This window comes from Macrotis lagotis, chromosome 1, assembly GCF_037893015.1.
Source record: "Macrotis lagotis isolate mMagLag1 chromosome 1, bilby.v1.9.chrom.fasta, whole genome shotgun sequence".
NCBI classification, from domain to species: domain Eukaryota; kingdom Metazoa; phylum Chordata; class Mammalia; order Peramelemorphia; family Peramelidae; genus Macrotis; species Macrotis lagotis.
The window spans coordinates 323663573-323684164 of NC_133658.1; the positions used below are offsets into that span (position 1 = coordinate 323663573).

The 20592-nt window shown below is 36.5% G+C and overlaps 1 protein-coding gene across 3 annotated transcripts in view; it reads right to left on the reverse strand.

The window, feature by feature from the left end:
* The window catches only part of RALGPS1 (Ral GEF with PH domain and SH3 binding motif 1), a 749724-nt gene that overhangs the window by 678737 nt on the left and 50395 nt on the right, over positions 1–20592 (reverse strand). For all 3 annotated transcript variants that reach the window (XM_074211540.1, XM_074211539.1, XM_074211541.1), the window contains exon 2: positions 9248–9325. The gene's annotated coding sequence lies outside the window, so the exon portion shown is untranslated. The remainder of the gene's footprint in view (positions 1–9247; positions 9326–20592) is intronic.

The window sequence follows — 20592 nt, forward strand, 5'->3', positions numbered from 1 at the left end:
TTGGAGAGGTTGTGGGAGGATTGATGCATTGATGGTGGAGTTGTGAACGGATCCAACCATTCTGGAGAGCAATATGCAACTATGCCCAAAAAGCAATAAAAGACTTCATACCCTTTGACCCAGTAATTCTAATTCTAGGTCTATATCCAGAAGAAATTGTAAAAAATGGAAAAAGTCCTACATGTTCCAAAATATTCATAGCAGCTCTTTTTTCTGGTGGCAAAGAATTGGAAATTGAGAGGATGCCCATCAATTGGGGAATGGCTAAACAAGTTATGGTACATGAATAGTATAGAATATTATTGTTCAATAAGAAACCATAAATTGTTGGACTCTAGGGAAGCATGGAATGACTTATAGGATCTGATGCTGAATGAAGGTAGTAGAACCAAGAGAACAATGTACACCTCAATATCATCATTATGAGATGAATAATCTTGATGGAAACAGCTCCTCTCAGCTGTCCAGAGAGTTAAGACAACTGTATTTGACTGCTTATAAACTATATTATCCACAACCAGAGGAAGAAAAACAAAACAAAACAAAACACAGAAAAAAACAGCAACCCTTCTGAATCTGATGAACACTTTATAAAAATTATCTCATCTATCACTTTCCTTTAATCCTAATTCCTCATGCCAAAATTACTAATTTGTAAACATGTTTAACAAAATATGTATGTAAAACTGCTAACTTGACTGTTCCCTGCTGAGGGGATGGGGATGGGAAGGGAGGATGTAGGGAAATTTTGTAACTTGGGAATATGCATGTAAATATGGATGAAAATAAATAATTTTTTAAAAAGACCGGCTTGAGTTGATGGAGAAATTCAGAAGTTGCTAAATGAAAAATGAGAACTCCATAGAGTTTATTAGTGGGATAGTTAATAAAGAGAGAGAAAGAGAGAGAGAGAGAGAGAGAGAGAGAGAGAGAGAGAGAGAGATAAAGTCCATAGAATAAAGTCCATAGGTGAAAGTTCCCTATATGCTTTTCTGGGGAAATCTACTTCTGAAATATTATGTTCAAACATTTTTAAGAATAATGAGAAACTAGGGGCAGCAATCTGGAGCAGTAGATAGATAGAGCACCAGTCCTGAAGTCAGGAGGACCTGAGTTCAAATCCGGTCTCAGACACTTAATACTTATTTAGCTGTGTGATCTTGGGCAAGTTTCTTAACCCTATTGTCTTACCAAAAAAAAAAAGGATAATAACAAACTGATGTATGTTCAGAAAAGGGTGATCAGGTATGGTAGGGAAGGTGGTAACCATCCTATGAGATGTGGTCTATTCAAGGAAATGAGAAGGCTTAGTCTATAGAAGATATGACCTGTGTGAAGGACTGAGGGCAGGAAAGAGGAGAAAGAAGACACTTCAAGGATTGTCATTTGAAAAAAGAATGTCCCCTTTTCAGGGATATTATAGAAGGAATTCTTGCTCATTTGTGAATTAGAATAGATGACTACTAAGTCTCTCTTCCAGCTCAAAGGTTATGCCATTTGGTGATTGAGTAGCATCTGCCACTTCTTCAAGGTGGGCCTCAGCACAAGCAGAACTCAAGAAACCATCAATGGAAGGTTCAGTCAAGGGGCCGCTAGGTGGTGTAGTGGATAAAGCACCGGCCCTGGAGTCAGGAGTAACTGGGTTCAAATCTGGTCTCAGACGCTTAATAATTACCTAGCTTTGTGGCCTTGGGCAAGCCACTTAACCCTTGCAAAAAAACTAAAAAACAAAAAACAAAACAAAAACCTAAAAAAAAAAAAGGTTCAGTCAGTGGGCACTGAAAGGAGAGAGTGCCTCAAGACACTAAGGGCTATTCTTAAAATGATCACTAAGAAACACAAAGTGACCCTGAGGGGGATAAGTCAGCGCTTCTCTGTTGCAGTTACCAGTTTGCTTTTGTCTATATAGGTAGTTTGGGGAACAACAGGGTACCGTGGAAAGCAAAGTGACTCTGAAGTCAGAGGATATGAGTCCAAATTCCATCTCTTCCATTTTCTACCTGTATGAGCAAATCACTTAACATTCTTTAATCTGTTTTCTTTTCCATAAAATAAAGGTATTAGACTAGAAGGTCTCTGAGGTCCCTTTTTTCATTTATGATCCTACAATCCTTTGAGATTTATCTCTTTCCTAAATTAAGGTCTATATGAGCAGAGGTTGAATCTTAGAGTTTCTCTCTCCAACGTAGAATATTAATAGTCTGCAGGAGAAAATTATAATCCATAATTTTCTAAATTCTTAATTGACTAGGAAAATCTAAAAATTTTACTAATAATACATTTGCAAACTGCATGAATTGTTTTTAACTTTCCCAAATGTTCATACAGAGTTTTTTCAAAGTCACTGATTTTATTGGGTTTAAAAAAAAAAACATTCTTTACAATGATAGTCTGCCAAAAAGTTATACAAATGGCATAAAATAAACCGGAAGTGGGAACCTAACAGAGAGCCACCCAGAAAAGCTGATAACCATCATCACTGGAATTTAAGGGACAGAAGGAATATGAGGCATTCTGAGGGAACAGAGATGCTGAAATAAACAAACATAATGATAAGAGATCAATTCTCAGAGGAAAGGAAAAAAGCACAGGGATGGACAACAGAAATCATTCCTTGGTGACAGTGGGGAGGAAGATTCAAAGGAAGAAGGCTCAAGATTTCCTACTTGAGGGTGCTAACTCTGAAGACTTCATACCATTTTTGAGGGCAACAAAGCTTGGCATTATCTCATTGGCTGACTTTGAACTATTTCTCAAAGAGGTCTTAATTTTTTTTCTGCACCAGAAACTAGCCAAGGCCACAAAAATTCACTGTGGCTTTGGTTCTGCCTAAGTAAAGGCCCCCTCTCCTTCCCTTTGACTGTTCCCAATATTATATCAATTCAGTATCTCTCAATTGTATCTTTAATTTTCACTGCCTCCTGGGGTAAAGTTTATCTACATGTCAAAAAAACACAAAACTTCCTTTTATTTCAAAACATATAGGCTAAGTAAAGCATCACTACTTTGATTCTCTTTTGGCATGAATTGCAGGTTCCTATCTTGGTTACCCTTCTTTGAAAATTTCCTTCAATCTGTTACAATGGAATTGAACACAATATCCTGAATATGAACCAGCCTTGATAGAGAAGAGCAGGAAAATCACTAAGCCTCTCAAGGTGGTCTAGGATATTCATTTGGGGTTGCTATAACTTATGTTAACTCACATGGAGCCTGCATTTCACTAAATCCCCCCAGACCAGTTTCACACAAGCTATTTTGTAGCCACACAATTCCCATCCTATCCAGTTAATTTTCTGAACCCAAGTGTCAGATGTAAACTTTATCCCAACTAAATTTCATCTTATTAGATTTGGGTCATATTTCTAGCCTGGATACAGACTTTATTAACTAATATGTTAGCTATCTCTCCTAGCTTTATGCAATTTTCAATTTTGCTATGATGAGTATGCTTTCTTAAAATGCTGCTGACCAACATAGCAACAAGACATATCTTTGGAATATTCCACTTGAAATCTCCTGCTAAAATTACATAGAAATTCCTAAGAAAATGAGCTTGAAATTCATTAACTCAGAAATTCGTAAGAACAATATTGTTGAGGAGTAATTTTTCAGTTATGTCTAACTCTTTGTGCCCCTACTTGGATTTGTTTTAGGGTTTTCTTTTTTTAGCAAATTTTCTTTTCCAACTCATTTTACAGATGAGGGAGTAAGAAAGAAGCTAAGAGCAGGTTTAAATGACATGCTCAGGGTCAAAAAATGAGTAAGAGTCTATGGCCAGATATGAATTCACAAAGATGAATCTTCCTGACTCTAGGTCCATCACTCTGTCTATCCACTCTACCACCTAGTTGCCTCAGAAGACCAAGAGCTTAGTAATAAGAGTTTACATTTTTATAATTCTTTAAGGTTTAAAATGCATATTTCATATATATTATATGTGTGTATGTATATAGGTATATATACATATCTGAGGCAAGTCAAATAAATAATATTGTCCTCATAAGGAAACAAGAAAAGTCAGTTCAATTTTCTGAACTCCAAATTCTTAGAAAGTGCTTTACGTATCTCATGGTATTCTAAAATCACAGAATTAGAATTAGAAAAGACCTTAGAAATCATTTAGTGAAACCCTTTCATTTAGGCCAGATGGGTTAAATTATTTGCCCAAGGTCACACAGGCAGTAATTAGCAGAACTATTTGTGAGGTAGACAATATATTGCTGTCCACATTTAATAGGTAGGTAGACTGAGGTTTGGAGCAAATTGACAGCTAGTTAAGTATAAGAAATGTTGCTCTCAGTCAGGAATTCTTTTCAGAGCGCTATGTTAAACCATTCTTCCTGGCCTCATCAGGTTAATTTCTTTTTCTATTCACACAGCATAAATCTGGCCAAGTATTTGTACCTGGCCAACTGACCTAAATAATCATCCTCAGTCCCAGTGTGAATGCTGAGTCCTACTAAGTAAAACTGGTACAAGCATGCTGACATTTCCTAAAGTACATCCATGGGGAATTAAATGAAACAACCTACTTTCCACTGATGACCATTTGTAGAGTTTCCCATTTTTTCCAGTCTGCTAAATCCAAATTTACTGAACTTCGAATTATGGTGCAAGAATTTTCTTAAATATGACATTTTCTAAGAAGTAATTTCCTTAATCTTTGCTTTGGTATTTCAAGAATCCATAGTTTTATTTGCATCCATGCTCCTACCAGCATAGATCACAAGAACCCCATAAAAATATTAAGCTGTAGGGGGTGGCTAGGTGGTACAGTGGATAGAGAACTGGCCCTAGAGTCAGGAATACCTGAGTTCAAATCATTGGCTTGAGCCAATGAAAACAGAGAAAAAAAGACAACTTCTCCAAATACCTCAAAGGAATCTGAAGATCTTCAGGGGGAAATGTGACCCATCTGGCCCTAAGAAGGTAGGTCAGAGCATACATGTTACATTTCAAACAGCTCTCATCATTAGAAGGTTCCCCCCTTTTTTAAATAGTCTTTTTTTTGCAAGGCAATAGGATTAAGTGGCTTGCCCAAGGCCACACAGCTAGGTAACTATTAAGTGTCTGAGGTCAGATTTGAACTCAGGTACTCCTGACTCCAGGGCAAGCCACTTAACCCCATTGCCTAGCAAAAACCTAAAGAAAAAGAAAAATATTAAGCTGTAAGACATCTTGAAGAGGGTGGTTTCAGAAAAACCTGGAAAGATTTATATGACTGACAAAGAGTCGTGAGAAGCATCAAGGGAAGAATACATAGGAAAAGCAATATTGTAAAGAAATTCTACTTTGAAGATTTAATAATTGATATCTACTATGATGCATTACTGCTCCAAAGGCTTATAATGAACCATGCTATACACCTTCAGAGAGAGACCTGGTGGACTCTGAGTGAGAATTGAAGCATATTTTTTCTATTTCTTTTTTAACATGACCAATGTGGAAGTTTGTTTCTCATGATTTCATATTTTTTCCTTCTCAATGGGTGGAAGAGGAGAGAATCTAGAACTAAAAATCAAATAAAATTGAATTTAAAAAGGACAGCTAGTGGTGTGGTGAACAAAGCACTGTCCCCAGAGTCAGGAGGATCTGAGTTCAAATCCATCCTCAGACACTTGATACTTACTAGCTGTGTGATCTCAGGCAAGTTACTTAACTTCATTGCCTAATTTTTTAAAAATTGAATGAAAAAAATCACAGAATTTGAAAGCTTGAAGGACCATCTCATCTTGGTTTGAACCTGTTAGAGCTTGTGTTCCAATGATAAATCCTCAAAGAGTACAGGGTCTTCCCTATATTACAGTGAAGTGTCAAAGGACATCAGCAAGAAATTTTTTTATTATGTACAATTTAATTTGCTATTATTTGTGATACCTCTAAACTGTATAATCTTGCATAAAATCACTTTACCTCCTTAAGCCTGGATTTCTTCAACTGTTAGAAAAAAATTCAGTAAACTTTCTGCTTCATTATTGCCATTAATTTTGTACTTTAAATCTGAGGTACTATATTTGGATTATGATTATTAAAATGGAATACACTGGCATATTAATATATTACTGGTAGAAATATGAACTAGTACAGTCATTCTGAAGAGTAATATAGAATTTTGCAAATAATATAACTATGATGCCCATACCCTTTGACCCAGATTCCATTTTTGGTCATTTACAAAAAGAAAATCTCCATAAATATCAAAATGTTTACAGCATCCATTCAACCTTTCTAGAGAACAGTCTGGAACTATGCCCAAAGGGCAACAAAAATGTGCATGCCCTTTGACCCTGCAATACCACTACTGGGCCTATACCCTGAAGTGATGATGAAAAAGGGTAAAAACATCACTTGTACAAAAAATATTCATAGCAGCCCTATTTGTGGTGGCAAAGAATTGTAAATCAAGTAAATGTCCTTCAATTGGGGAATGGCTTAGCAAACTGTGGTATATGTATGTCACAGAACACTATTGTTCTGTTAGAAACCAGGAGGGATGGGAATTCAGGGAAGCCTGGAGGGCTTTGCATGAACTGATGCTGAGCGAGATGAGCAGAACCAGAAAAACATTGTACACCCTAACAGCAACATGGGGGTGATGAGCAACCTTGATGGACTTGCTCATTCCATTAGTGCAACTATCAGGGACAATTTGGGGGCTGTCTGCAATGGAGAATACCATCTGTGTCTGGAGAAAGAACTGAGGAGTTTGAACAAAGACCAAGGACTATTACTTTTAATTTAGAAAAAAAACTGATACCTTATTGTCTGATCTTTCCATCTCTTTTACTTTATGTTTCTTCCTTAAGGATATGATTTCTCTTTCATCACATTCAATTTGGATCAATGTATACCATGAAAACAAGGTAAGGACTGGAAAACTGCCTTCTGTGGGGGGTTGGGGAGAGGGAAGTAAGATTAGGGGGAAAATTGTAAAATTCAAAATAAATAAAAGATTTAAAATTTAAAAAAATGTTTATAGCATCCTTCTTTGTTGTAATCAAAAAACTAAGGGAGAAAGTATTTGTTCCTTGATTGGGGAGAAAGCTAAATAATTGAGGTACATAAATATAATTGAATTTTACTGTGTGTTAAGAAATGAATATGATTAACGCAGTGAAACATGGAAAGACTTCTACAAATGACTGCAAAGTGAAATAAGCAGAACCAGGAGAACATTAAGTACAATAACTACAATAACATAAACAGAAAGAGCAACAATCATAAAGCAATGGAAAATTAAAAAGAACAAGTTTGATCCCAAAGAAGAAATTTGATATAATATCCCCTATAATATTCCCCAATTCATTCACAAAGATTCATGTGTATGGAATATTTAAAAGATGTCAGAATTTTTTTGATGCATTGGTTTTGCTGAACTTTTTTCTTTTCTTCCTCTTCATCTTGCAGAAAGCAGAACTTTGAAGAAGAGTGGCTAGGGATGAGGATGCCTGACCTGGAAAAGTTGCCAAAGAAATTACTCAGTACAATTCCCATCCCAACAGTCCCCATCTATCTTCTTCCCCATTCTCAAATCATGATAATAAACTCCCATTTATATCATCCCTAAAAAAAACTTACCCAGAAACATTCTTCTGTGGTAAACAGTATAGATTTTAAAAAAATCTCCAATTTAAAGATGAAGAATTTGAGGTAGAGATAGGTGACACAATTAATTCAAGGTCATGCAGCTAGGATGTGATAGAGTCAAGTACTTGAAACTAAGTCTACCATTAAAATGTGATCTTTCCCTGGTCTTGTCTAGTGAATATAAAACCTAGAGAAGATTCCCCTTCCCAACTTCCTTCTCTTGCTTCTGGGCACCCCATGCAGCTTCAGGACTGAGGATTCAGAGAATTATAGAAACACAATACACAAATGGTATATGTATTTTGCTTAAACTATTCCAATACACTTATCACGTCATACTGTATATGATAAACTGATTCTCCAGTCACTCATGTTGCATCTATCTTTAATTGGGGAGATAAATAGTTGAGTTGAAAATAAAAGTGAGTAAAAAAGTAAGAGAATATAAAAGATAGGGGGGAAAACAATGTTTCCCCTTCTCTGAGTTGTATCTTATGTCCTCCCCATGCACCTGACTTGTCCCACTTTTACTTCTTGATCTAGATTCAGTCTGTGACTGAATAGGAGTACACCCAGGTATATTCACACATACTCACACACATACACATCCCACATCCCACATACACATATACACACACATACCCCACACACATACTCACAACCCCCCCACACTCTCCCACAAATAATGAAGTAGAGACCAGTCAGATTTTTCTGCTCAAATACTCCCTGAGGTAATGCATTAAAAAGGATAAGGCCAAATGAAGCAACTAGCAATAAGAAGATTATCACTGGCATGATGGAGAGATGGAACGAGGAAGGGATGGAGAACTCCTGCTATTACAAAATTAAATCCAAAATATGTGTCTATTGATTAGTGAGATTTGTTGCTTTTATTTTAGCTGCATCCCTAGGTCAGTGCTTTGCACATAGCAGATGCTTATTGAATTCAACTGAATGTGAAGGGAAAGGGGACAAGGAAATTAAAGATGAAATTGCAAGGAAGTATTTAACTTTGATTCACTTTGTAGCTTTTCAAGAATTAATAGAAGAAAAAATGAATTTGAATTGACTGTTTAAAAGGATTACTTAATCACAGTCACTTATTTGAACCATTACTCAGTTAAGTTGAGTTTCCAGGTAGTCCAATAATGAACACATACATCCTAAATATTTTAATTTCAAGAACCTAATGTTTCATCTATGCAGGTTATCCCTCTCCCCTGGCTAATGTAGATTTGAACTATTCTAAGACTTTGGAGATGGTTTCAGGAATTGTCATGGCAAAAAAATAATCATCATGCCATGGTGATTAATCTTCTGGTAATGAGCCTTTCCAAACAAAACTAGCCTGGTCCTTTGCCTATTTGCACCCACACTCAATGCCTTTTCTCCTTGGTAGAATCCACTAGGGCTTATAATCTGCTGTTACTGTTTATGAGAGTTGAGGGGTTCCCTTTATGCCAGATGCAGTATCAGAAGATGGCATTAAATATATCAAATAAATTTATGATGTCCCCAAAGTTGAACTGGATCATAATAGTAATTTCTGGTCACAGATGCTCAGCTTTCAGTTTATTGCTCACATGGTTACCTCTTCATGACAGAAGCAAAACTAAAGAAAATGATCAGATTTCAAATTCAGAATAAGTGAGCTTACCTGTCATCTACATTGCTGTGCATATTGATAATTCACCCGGCACAGGATTAGGGTACGTTTCTTTCAAAAGAGCAAGTTCTATAAAAGAAAGAGAAATAATTTCATTGATCCTAATGTTGCACATGTTGGATTGTTTGTTTTTCAGACAATTTACAGCCCCAGCAAGTTTGGAATTTAAAACATGGCACACTTTTACCTACTGAACTAATGTTCTATATATGCTAGTCAGTTTCTCAAAGGGTCCATTAGTCTATTCTATATATAAAAGATAGGAAATTAATTTATATTCTCATTTAATCCTCTTTTTAGTAAGGGAGTTGGGTAGATCAATTTCTAAGGTCTCTTCCAGGTCTAATAGTCTATGATCTGACATCCTGTGGTCTCTAAGTTTTCTTCCTACCCTGACATGCTATGATCTTCCCAGAGCTGAGGAGAGTTAAAGAGTTTGGGAGAGTGGCTATTAGGAAAAGAAGCCTGGAGGCAGCATGACAAGGAGGAAAGAACACTTTGCCTTGAATAAGGTAGCTTAGATTCAAATATGAGATCTGACTCTTACTACTTATCGTAGGTAAGTTGCTTTTCTTCTCTGGGTCTGAATGTCTTCCCATATGAAGTAGGGATCATTATAGTTATACTGCCTATCTCACAGAACTTTTACAAATATAAAATAAGGTAATACATATAAATCCTTTGGAAGGCCTTGGCCGAGTCACTTCACCCAGAGGTGAGACTTAAATTCAGAACTTTCTTCTTTGAAGATGGCTCTCTACCCTCTATATACTGCTTCTTTATGTTGTCAATAATGTACAAAATATGCTATTCATTCACTGCCATGAAAATTTCTTTCTTATATAACAGATCTCAATCACACTATGCATCTGCTAATCAGGGGATATGATGGTTTCATTAGAATCAAGATTTCAAGTGAATAAACCTGTCAAAAGATAGAAAAGACACAAAGGGCATATCTAACCAGAAAAAGAGGTAGGACAATCAACAGTGACAAGAAAGGAAAGGAGAGGAAAAAACCCAAGTGTTACACTGTTATTCATGATATATATAATAAGGATCTTGAGGACTTTTGTGGAAGGAAATGGATAAGAATCCTATAGGATGAGGTGTGGATAGGTGTGACTGCACCAGAAGAAGGAGAACCAATGCCAGTGGTGTGATGGGTTCCTCAAAGGAAAATGGAATAGTAAAACATAAGTGTTTATTATTTGTGAAGCACTATGCTAAGTACTGGGGACATCAAAACTCCTGCTTCAAGAAGTCCACATTCTAATTGGGTAGGACAATATTTAAAGCAGAGTTCATGACAGGTAGCTAGTCCAGGTGGTGCTTGGGCAGCAAAAGTGATGGGGCAAATGGCAAGGCCCTTCCTGAAGACTTTGTGAAGTAAAAGCAGGGAAAATGGCATGCTACCACAAGGATAATAGATCAAGGGCTAGAATAGAATGGAGGTCCTATGAGATTGGACAATATGACTAAAAAAGAAGAGGATGTAGAAAAATTGGTATATTAATGAATTGTTGGTGAAGTTGTGAATTGATCCAACCTTTCTGGAGAGCAATGTTGCCCAAAGAGCAATAAAATTGTACACACCCTTTCACGAGCAATTCCACTACTAGGTCTGTATCCCAAAGAGATCACAAAAAAAGGATAAAAAACCCACACGTACAAAAAATATTTATAGCAACTCTTCATAGTGGCAAAGAATTGGAAATTGAGAGGGGTGTCCATCAACTGGGGAATGGCTGAACAAATTGTGGTATATGTATGTGCTGGAACACTATTGTTCTATAAGAAATCATGAGGGGGACAGCTAGGTGGCGCAGTGAGTAGAGCACTAACCCTGGAGTCAGGAGGACCTGAGTTCAAATCCAGCCTCAGACACTTAATAATTACCTAGCTGTGTGGCCTTGGGCAAGCCACTTAACCCCATTGCCTTGCAAAAAACTAAATTAAAAAAATCATGAGGGATGGGATTTCAGAATAGCCTGGAAAGACTTGTATGGATTGATGCTGTGTGAAATGAGCAGAGCCAGAAGAACATTGCACATACTAACAACATTGAGTGATGATCAACTATGATGGACTTGTTCATTTCAGCAGTACAATAATGAAAGATGATTCTAAATGATTTGTAATGGAAAATACCATTTATATTCAGAGAGTGAAATGGAGTTTAAATGCAGGTCAACACTATCTTCAATTTTTAAAAGTTGTCTTATGTATTATGTCTTTTTTTCTCTCTCTAATATTTTTTCCATTTTGATTTAATTCCTCTCTCCACCAATATGCATCTAATGTGTATATTTATAGGCTATATTAGAAGTTGGGGGAAAGGGGAGAGAAAGGAGAAAAATGTGAAACTCAAACTCAAAACCTTGCAAAATATTATTGTTGGAAACTCATTTTGCATGAAGTTGGAAAAATAAACATAATATTAAGGGGAAAAAAGAATAGGACAGAGTTTTAGAATACTTCAGGTAAAGGGAGGGAGGGGTAAGTATCCAATGGACACAATGAGCATCTTGGTGGGAACTGGACACAGAAGATTGATTGGGAAAGGTAGAGTTAATTAATTCCCCTCAGTGGTAGCAGATGGTGCTGGTCTGACTTCCTGGGGCCCACGGGCCATTTTCTTTAGCAGAATAGGTAGAGAGAAGGGAAGGCCCTGGGCTCCTTGACTTGGAGCTGACAGAGGTTAATGATTCTGGTATAGTCACCATTTATATTGGATATATTTCATTTCATATTTGCAAAACAAATTTTATCACAATCCTGTAAGTTAGTAAAAGGATTATTATATCCATTTTAGAGATAGCAAATAAACTGAAAAAAGATCAGTATGGTCCCTTAGGGAAAATGCAGTATAATAAAGCACTAGATCGAAGTCAGTAGGCCTGGATTCAAGTTTCAACTCTGCCTTTTAACTCTGGACCTCAGTTAACTAATCTGCCTTTTGCAGCTCTAGAGTTTAATGATCCAGTGGTTAGATGATTTGTCCAGGATCATAAAATTTGAGTGCTCAAATAAAGATCTTTTTTTAGGGTTTTTTTTTTTTGCAAGGCAATGGGGAAGTGGTTTACCCAAGGCCACCCAGCTAGGTAATTATTAAGTGTCTGAGGTCGGATTTGAACTCAGGTACTCCTGACTCCAGGGCTGGTGCTCTATCCACTGTGACACCTAGCTGCCCCCAACAAATAAAGGTCTTTTGACAAAGCTTAGTATTTCATGATACCATTTCTCAATAGTCATATTGTTTACCTTCTAATTGACAAAAGACATTGCAAAAGAAGATAATCACATGCCCACCAACAGCAACTGAGTCTGAGATATCCAAAAGCATAAGGTAGTTTGCAAAATATTTGTATGAATTAAGTATTCCTGAAAACAGTGTGTTAAATTGAGAGACATAGATAAGGAGAAAGCTTTCCTCATTCATTCATTTAGCAAACAGTTGGGAATAATCAAAGCTTAAATTGAACACAGTCCCTATCTCCATGGAGCTTACAATGTAGACAAGGGTTAAGATATAAATATATACAACAGCTATAAAGGGATCCTAAAGCAGAATAGGCTAAGACAGGAACATACTGCTTTGGGTACAAGAACAACCAGAGGAAACAAAGAAAAGTGCTATGAGAAAGGAGCATTTATCTTAGAAATCTGATATTTGGGTCATATGAGACTTTGGATGTCATTCTAATCCAATTTCTAACTTCACAAATGAAGACAGAGACTCAGGGAAAGTAAATGACTTGCCCTAGGTCACATCTGTAGAATAGGCATCTGAATCCAAACTTTTGCTTCAGATCAGAATTCTTCCTATTACACCACACTAATAATTAAGCTGGTCCTTGGAGGCTACAGTAGGATTTCCACAGGCACTCAAAGTTTTGTTTTTGGAGCAGAATAAAATAATCATTCTGAACTCTTCTCCCCGTGGTTTCTCCTCTTTCATTCACTGGTCTCTTTCCAATGATCTCTAGTCCAGGCAGTGATGCTATAAGAGTTCAGCCCTGTGTCACGAATAAGGATGAGCCTTTTTTTTTGAGAGAGAGATAGGATTCCCCCCCCCCCTCATTTTTCTACTGAACAAATATTCTGCTGTACAGTCTAATCAAGGTTTGGAGGTAACCCTGAGTTCCTGAATATGATGCCAATAGAATATGGCCTCTGGCACACCCTCCAACTGGAAATGCTTCAAATATGTGGCTGGCAAGGGACTGTGAGTCTCTCCTCCTCAGGTCAGTCTGGCTAAGTACAGAGAAACTTATCACCAGAAGGTTTGCCACTAGGGGATAAATGTTTTTTGGCCACAACAAACTCCTGAAATCGTATAATGAGCCTTGGAAAGGTTAGGATCTGAGTCAGTAGAGGGAACATTCACACCAATGAGATCATAGAACCTTCTGAAGCTGAAGAAAAAAACTTGTTTTGACCTCAACAGAGCAGTATTCATATAGTGCTTTAAAGTTTTCAATCCTCCTACTAACCAACAAGCATTTATTAATGCTATTTGCCAAATACTGTATTAAGTTAGAGATACAAATACAAGTTAGTAAGCCAGTCCCTGACCACAAGGAATTTACATTTTAAAGAAGGCGAAATCATGTGCATAAATAGGCATATGCTAGATACAAGCATAAGGAAGACATACAAGGTGGTCTTAACAGAGAAAGCATTAGTAGTTTGGGGAATGAGGAAAAGACTGCTAGAGAAGGAGTGGTATTTAACCTTTGTCTTGAAAGAAGCCAGGGATTCTAGGAGATGAAAGTAAGGAGGCAGAGCCTTCTAAGAGTAGAAGATTTTGCTGCTGTTGTCATTTTAGTCATATCTGACTTTTCAAGACCCCGGGGTGGGGGGGGTTGTTGGCAAAGACACCTGAGTGGTTTCCCATTTTCTTTTCCAGCTCGCAGCTAGTAAGTGTCTGAGGACAGATTTGAACTCAGGTAATCCTGACTCTAGGTGTGGTGTTCCATCCACTGTGCCACTGCCCTTAAGAACAGGAGATAGCTATAAGAAGAATGATTCATCTACCTGGGGATAAGTGTGGAGAAGAGTGCGAGTGGGGAGAGGAGGACATGAAAATTGCCTTCAAGTGTTAGAAAGGCTGTGAAGAAGAATGATCCAACTTAGGCTGCTTGGCCCCAGAGGGTGGAACTAGGAACAATGGTAGATTAGGTCCAAGAAAGTAGATTTTAGCTCAAGAGAAGGAAAAACTGCCTAAGTGAAACTGTCTGAAAATAAAATGTTGCCTCAGAAGATTGCAGGTTCCCTTTGATTAGAGGCAGAACAGCTGCCTGTTACAAATCTAGAGTAGTGGGTGTCAGATTCAAATAGAAACTGGGCCTATTATTCTGTACAAAAGGATCTATGAACAAAAGTTCATACTGACTTAGTTTTAAAATGTGATGTTATCTATGTTTATTGTATTTTTATTTATTTTGTTAAATATCTCTCAATTATATTTTAGGTTATACATGCATATTCATGTTAAATATATTTCCATATTAATCATGTTGTGAAAGAAGAATCAGAACAAAAGGAAAAAACCATGAGAAGGAAAAAACAAAAAAACAAATAGTATGCTTTGATCTGCACTCAGAATTCATAGTTCTTTCTCAATTATATTTTAATCTGGTTCAGACTACACAGGAGTACTGTGAATGATAGACAGCATATCTGACAGTTCTCTTGCAGAGGATAATCCTGCTTAGCCACTGACTGGATGAGGCAACTTTCCTTCCCTTTGAAACTTTGAGGTTTCAAAAAAATATGAGAAAATCATGTGAGTCAAGGCAAGAAGCCCAAAGCTTTTGGAGGATACAGGAACTAGTCTCATGGCATCAGGCACCTGACTGCCAATGAATGAGGTTAACTGAACCATTTCTAGAACAAATGACCTGAATCACTAGATATTGATATGGGTTAAAGATCTGGTCCAAATTCCAACACACTTCCTCCTTAGCTATACTACTAAATTTATATAAAATCCTCAGTCTCTCTGGGATTCTATTTTCATAGTTGTAAAGTTCAGTTAAAAAGTCTCTTCAGTTCTGGCACTGAATAAGTCTATGAAATATAGGGATTATTCTTTAGAAGAATATACAGAAAGCACAAGAGGTATAATTGTGTCTGTGCTTGGATATTCAGCCAAAAAATTTTTTCAGTGACCTTCTTTGATAAAGGTTTCATTTCCAAAATAGATAAGGAAATAATTTAAATTTAAATTATTCCTAAATTGATAAATGGAAAAATTCAGTTTTGAAAGGAAAAGAAAACAAGCTATAAGTACATACATGAAAAAAACTCTTCAAATCATTAATAATTAGAGTAAATGAAAGTGATAACTACTCTGAAGGTCCATCTCACATTCATCAGATTGATAAAGAGCAATGCACCTACTAGCTTTGGAAGTCATACCCTAATTCAATATTAGCCAAAGGGGGAAAAAATCAATCCAGGAAATCTGCCATTTAGAACTACCTCTTTGTGATCTCATGAAAATAAGTGATATCATGAATTTTTTAAAATAAATAAAAACTTCTCATATCAAGTTAGGGTAGGGAGAAACAGATCACAATGAGGTGCTACAGTTCTAGGGCACCTGGTTAATCTAAAAGTTAAAAACATATGGCCACATTGCTTTACTACCTTGTAACAACGTGATTCTTCTCTGTTACTGGCAGCTCTCAAAGAAACTTTTTCCTCATCCATGAGGAAAATTTTTTAAAGGTTAACTCAGTCAACCCATCATTAAACATTTTTAAGGACCCACTGTGTGCTGGCTGCTGTGACAAGCTCTGGCAAAATACAACCCTTTGTTTTCATGGAGCTCATGGTTTAATGGGAAAGACAACATGCAAACAGCTGTGTACCCATGTGCTAAATAGAAAATAAATTGGGGGGCGTGGCTAGGTGGTACAATGTATCGATACAGCACCAGTCCTGGAGTCAGGAGTACCTGAGTTCAAATCCAGGCTCAGACACTTAATAATTACCTAGCTGTGTGGCCTTGGGCAAGCCACTTAACCCAATTTGCCTTGCAAAAAAACCTAAAAAAATAAAATATGAAAATATGAAATTATTATTAAAAAATAAAATAAAATAGGAAAAGTCAACAGAGAGAAGGCATTAGAATGAGGTGAGATCAGGAAAGACTACTTCTGGAAGGCCAGATTTTAACTGAGACTTGAAGGAAACCAGAAGGCAGAGATGTAAAGGAAGAGCATACCATGGCATAGCACAGTCAATGAAAATACCCAGAATCAGGAGATATTTCTTGTTTGAGAACTCACAAGGAGGCTAGCATCACTATATTGCAGAGTACATAGAAGTGATTAAAATGAATGGATAGATAGGAAAAGACCAGATAATAAAAGTCTGAATGCCAGTGAGGATTTTACATTTAATACTGGAAGTGATAGAGAGATATTGGAGTCTACTGATTGGGATGGCAGGGGTGTGACATACTCAGAAATGTACTTTATGAAGATCACCTTGACATCTTAGTTTAGGATGGGCTAGAGAGGATAGAGATTTGAGTGAGGTACATAGACCAATCAGGAGGCAGGCTACTGCAAGTCAAGGCAAGATGTGATGAGGATCTGCCCCAAGGTTGAGGCAGTGTCAGAGGAGATAAGGGGGTATATGAAGACATATGAAGGAGAAATCAAAAGACCCTTGCAACAGATTGTATATTGGAGGGATGAAAGAGAATAAAGAGTCAAGTCTAGATGACTGGGAAGATGGTGGAACCTTCCCAATACTAGAAAAGTTATCAAGAAAGTACAGTTTTGGGGAAAAGATAATGAGTTCAGTTTTGCCCATGTTGAGATTTAAATGCCTATAGGACATCCAGTCTGAGATATATGAAAGGCATTTGAATATGCATAACTAAAGGGCAGCCTGGATAAGAAGATTTGAGACTCTCTAGCATAGAGATGATAATTGAATACATGGGAGCTAATGAGATAACAAATGAAAAAATAAGCAGAGAGAAGAGAAAAGTTTCCAGGACAGAGTCCAGGAGGACACCTAAGTGGATAAAGATCTAGCAAAGAAAGTTGAGAGGGAACAATCAAATAAGTAGAAAGAGAACCATGTGGGAACATATTAAAACCTAGAGAGAAGAGATTATCAAGGAGAAATGAGTGATTTTTAATATCAAAGGCTGCAGACCTAGAAGCAAAGATGAGACCTAAAAATTATTTCATTCAGGCACATTTTTTTAACAGAGAAAGAAACTTTATTTTACAGACTGGAGAAATGACTTATTCAAGGACAGCTATATAGAGTCTAAATTCAATATAGAGTCTAAATTCAATGTACTTTCCACTATTTGCAATTACCTGATTCATATGAATAATATGATTGATTTGCTCTTCAGTAGATTTATGATGTTATTAATGTGTACTCCATCCAGGAGAGCATCACTGCCAATCTAAACCTTCTCATCTTATCCATTTCTTCCATAAAAGGGAGAAAAAGGTGGAAGGTCCACCAATTACACTGATTTATTCATATTAAATAAGTATCCATGCAGCAAGCTGTCTCATATCCCTCCCTCTTACTGCATGATCAGCTCACCTTCTTTTCCTTTATATTATCTTCAATCAGTATGCTTATTAGTAGTACTGCAAGAGTTCAGCACTCTCCTCTCTCATCCTAGTATACCTCTTGGTAGGTTTGAGGTCAGCTTTCAGTCAAGTATGATCCATCACCAAGGGACCACTTTGCTTCCTTTGTGTTTGTTCTTTCTTGATCTTAGGAAAATGAGTATCTGGAGAACCTTTAAATTTTGAAATGCCTGGAGGTTTTTCCATCTGCTCAAGGTTAAAAGACAGTAGGGAATGAGGCCCCAGTTACTAGATCAGCACTCTTGGAGATTCTTAATTATCAATCTTGTAAATTGTTTTATGGTCTGAAGGGGTTTAGATATCAGCCTCTTAGCATATTTTACCAGTAATAGATTAAGTTACTGAATCCTGTTCTATTAAAACATGCCTGTGAAGTGTCTTTTTCTTTTTAATATTTAGATTTTCTTGTGTAACTAGAAATAAGGTACTTGTCACAGATCTGATTGATATTACATCCTGAAATATTTTTGTTAACCTAATCATTGGAAGATTCTAAGTAAAATTGTTCCCCAGAGATATCAGGGCAGAGGATTTCATGAGCTAGTGTGAGAAAAGTGGTTCCTTCTTACAAGAGGCAGGCTTCCTGGCAGCAATTCCTGTTCAAACCATACAGTTAGATACAAGACACAGAAAGGCAAGTGATCCTTCAATGCTAAACTAGTAATATGCTGCAGTCTCTTTATGTTTGTCACACATCTCCTTTGCCAATAGAATGACCCACAATTTTCATTTTTTGAGGTTATGAAAAAAGTAGCTTAGTGTTATAGACAACCTTGCTCAATCTAAAGTCAAGAAGATCCAAGTTCAATTGTGCCTCTGACAATTATTGGCTTTGTGATGTTGGGCAAATCATGTGATTTTTTAAGCCTTGATTTCTTCATATGTAAAATTAGAATAACAGATTACCCATCTCATAGAATTGTTTGGAAGAGGGTGTCAAATGAGATAATATATGTAACTTTGCAAATCTGTGTGTCTGTTTCTTGAACTAGACTTGTGTTGTTATCTGTGTAAGGAATTTTAATTGTGGCATCTCCCCTCTAGTGATGCAGATAAGCATCAAAACTTACCTAGGGCACTGAGAGGTTAAGAGACTTGCCTACAGTCATACAAACAGTATAAGTTAGAGGCAGAAATTTTATGGAGGTCCCTGACTCTAGGGTTAGTCCTCTCCTGTCGACTCCATCATACTGTCTTCAAAAGAATTCACTAAAGCACTATAGAAATTTTTTTTTTATTACAGGTTTACTTGGCTATGGCTAAGCATGTACTGTCTCCAATTTTTTTGGCATTTTATGCCTTAAATAAAATTTAATCTTAGGTAGGTATTTTAGTTTAGTTCATTAACTTAATTTCATTGTTTTAGATCCTTTTGTTTTTTTTCTGAATTGTGATTTAGTATAGTATTCAATAAATATTAACTGTAAAATATTTTTATTAATATTTTGCTTTCCAGTTATATGCAATAGTAGTTTTTTGTAAGGTTGTTTATTTTACAATTTTTCCTCTTCCCTTCCCTTCCCCATCCCCCCACAGAAGGCAGTCTGATAATCTTTACATTGTTTCCATGCTATACATTGATCAAAATTGAATGTATTGAGAAAGGAATCATATCCTTGAGGAGAAAGTAAAATATTAGAGATAGCAAAATTATGTAGTATATAAGACACTTTTTAAAAAAAGTTGTATTCTCTGTCACAGGTACTCTCAAATTGTCCCTGATTATTGCATTGATGGAATGAACAAGTCCATTGAGGTTGATCATTACCCCCATGTTACTGTTAGGGTGTACAGTGTTCTTCTGGTTCTGCTCATCTTGTTCAACATCAGTTCATGCAAATCTTTCCAGGCTTCTCTGAAATCCCATTTCTCTTGGTTTCTAACAGAACAATAGTGTTCCATAATAAATATATACCACAATTTGTTCAGCCTTTCCCCAATTGATGGATTTTTACTCAATTTCCAAATCTTTGCTACCACAAACAGGGCTATTATGAATATTTTTGTACAAGTGATGTTTTTACTCTTTTTTTTAATAAACTCTTCAGGATAAAGACCCAGTAGTGGTATTGCTGTATCAAAGGGTATGCACATTTTTATTGCCTTTTGGGCATAATTCCTGATTGCTCTCCACTTTACAGGTCCACCAACAATGCATTAATGTCCCAGATTTCCCACATCCCTTGCAACAGTGAATATTGTCCTTTCTGGAAATATTGACCAATCTGGTAGGTATGAGATGGGTCCCTCAGAGATGCTTTAATTTGCATTTCCCTAATCAGTAATGAATTAGAGCAATTTTTCATATGACTATGGATAGCTTTGATTTGATCATGTGTAAATTACCTTTGAATATTCTTTGACCATTTGTCAGTTGAGGAATGGCTTTTTTAAATAAAATTGACTCAGTTCTCTATATATTTTAGAAATGAGTCCCTTGTCAGAAACACTAGTTGTAAAAATTATTTCCCAATTTACTACATTTCTTTTGATCTTGGTTACAGTGGTTTTATTTGTACAAAAGCTTTTTAATTTAATGTAATCAAAACTATCTAATTTGTTTTTAATGATGTTCTCCATCTCTTCCTTGGTCATAAAATGCTTCACTTTCTATAGATCTGATAAGTAAACTATTCCTTGATCTTCTAGTTTGCTTATAATATTGTCTTTTATGTCTAAATCCTATACCCATTG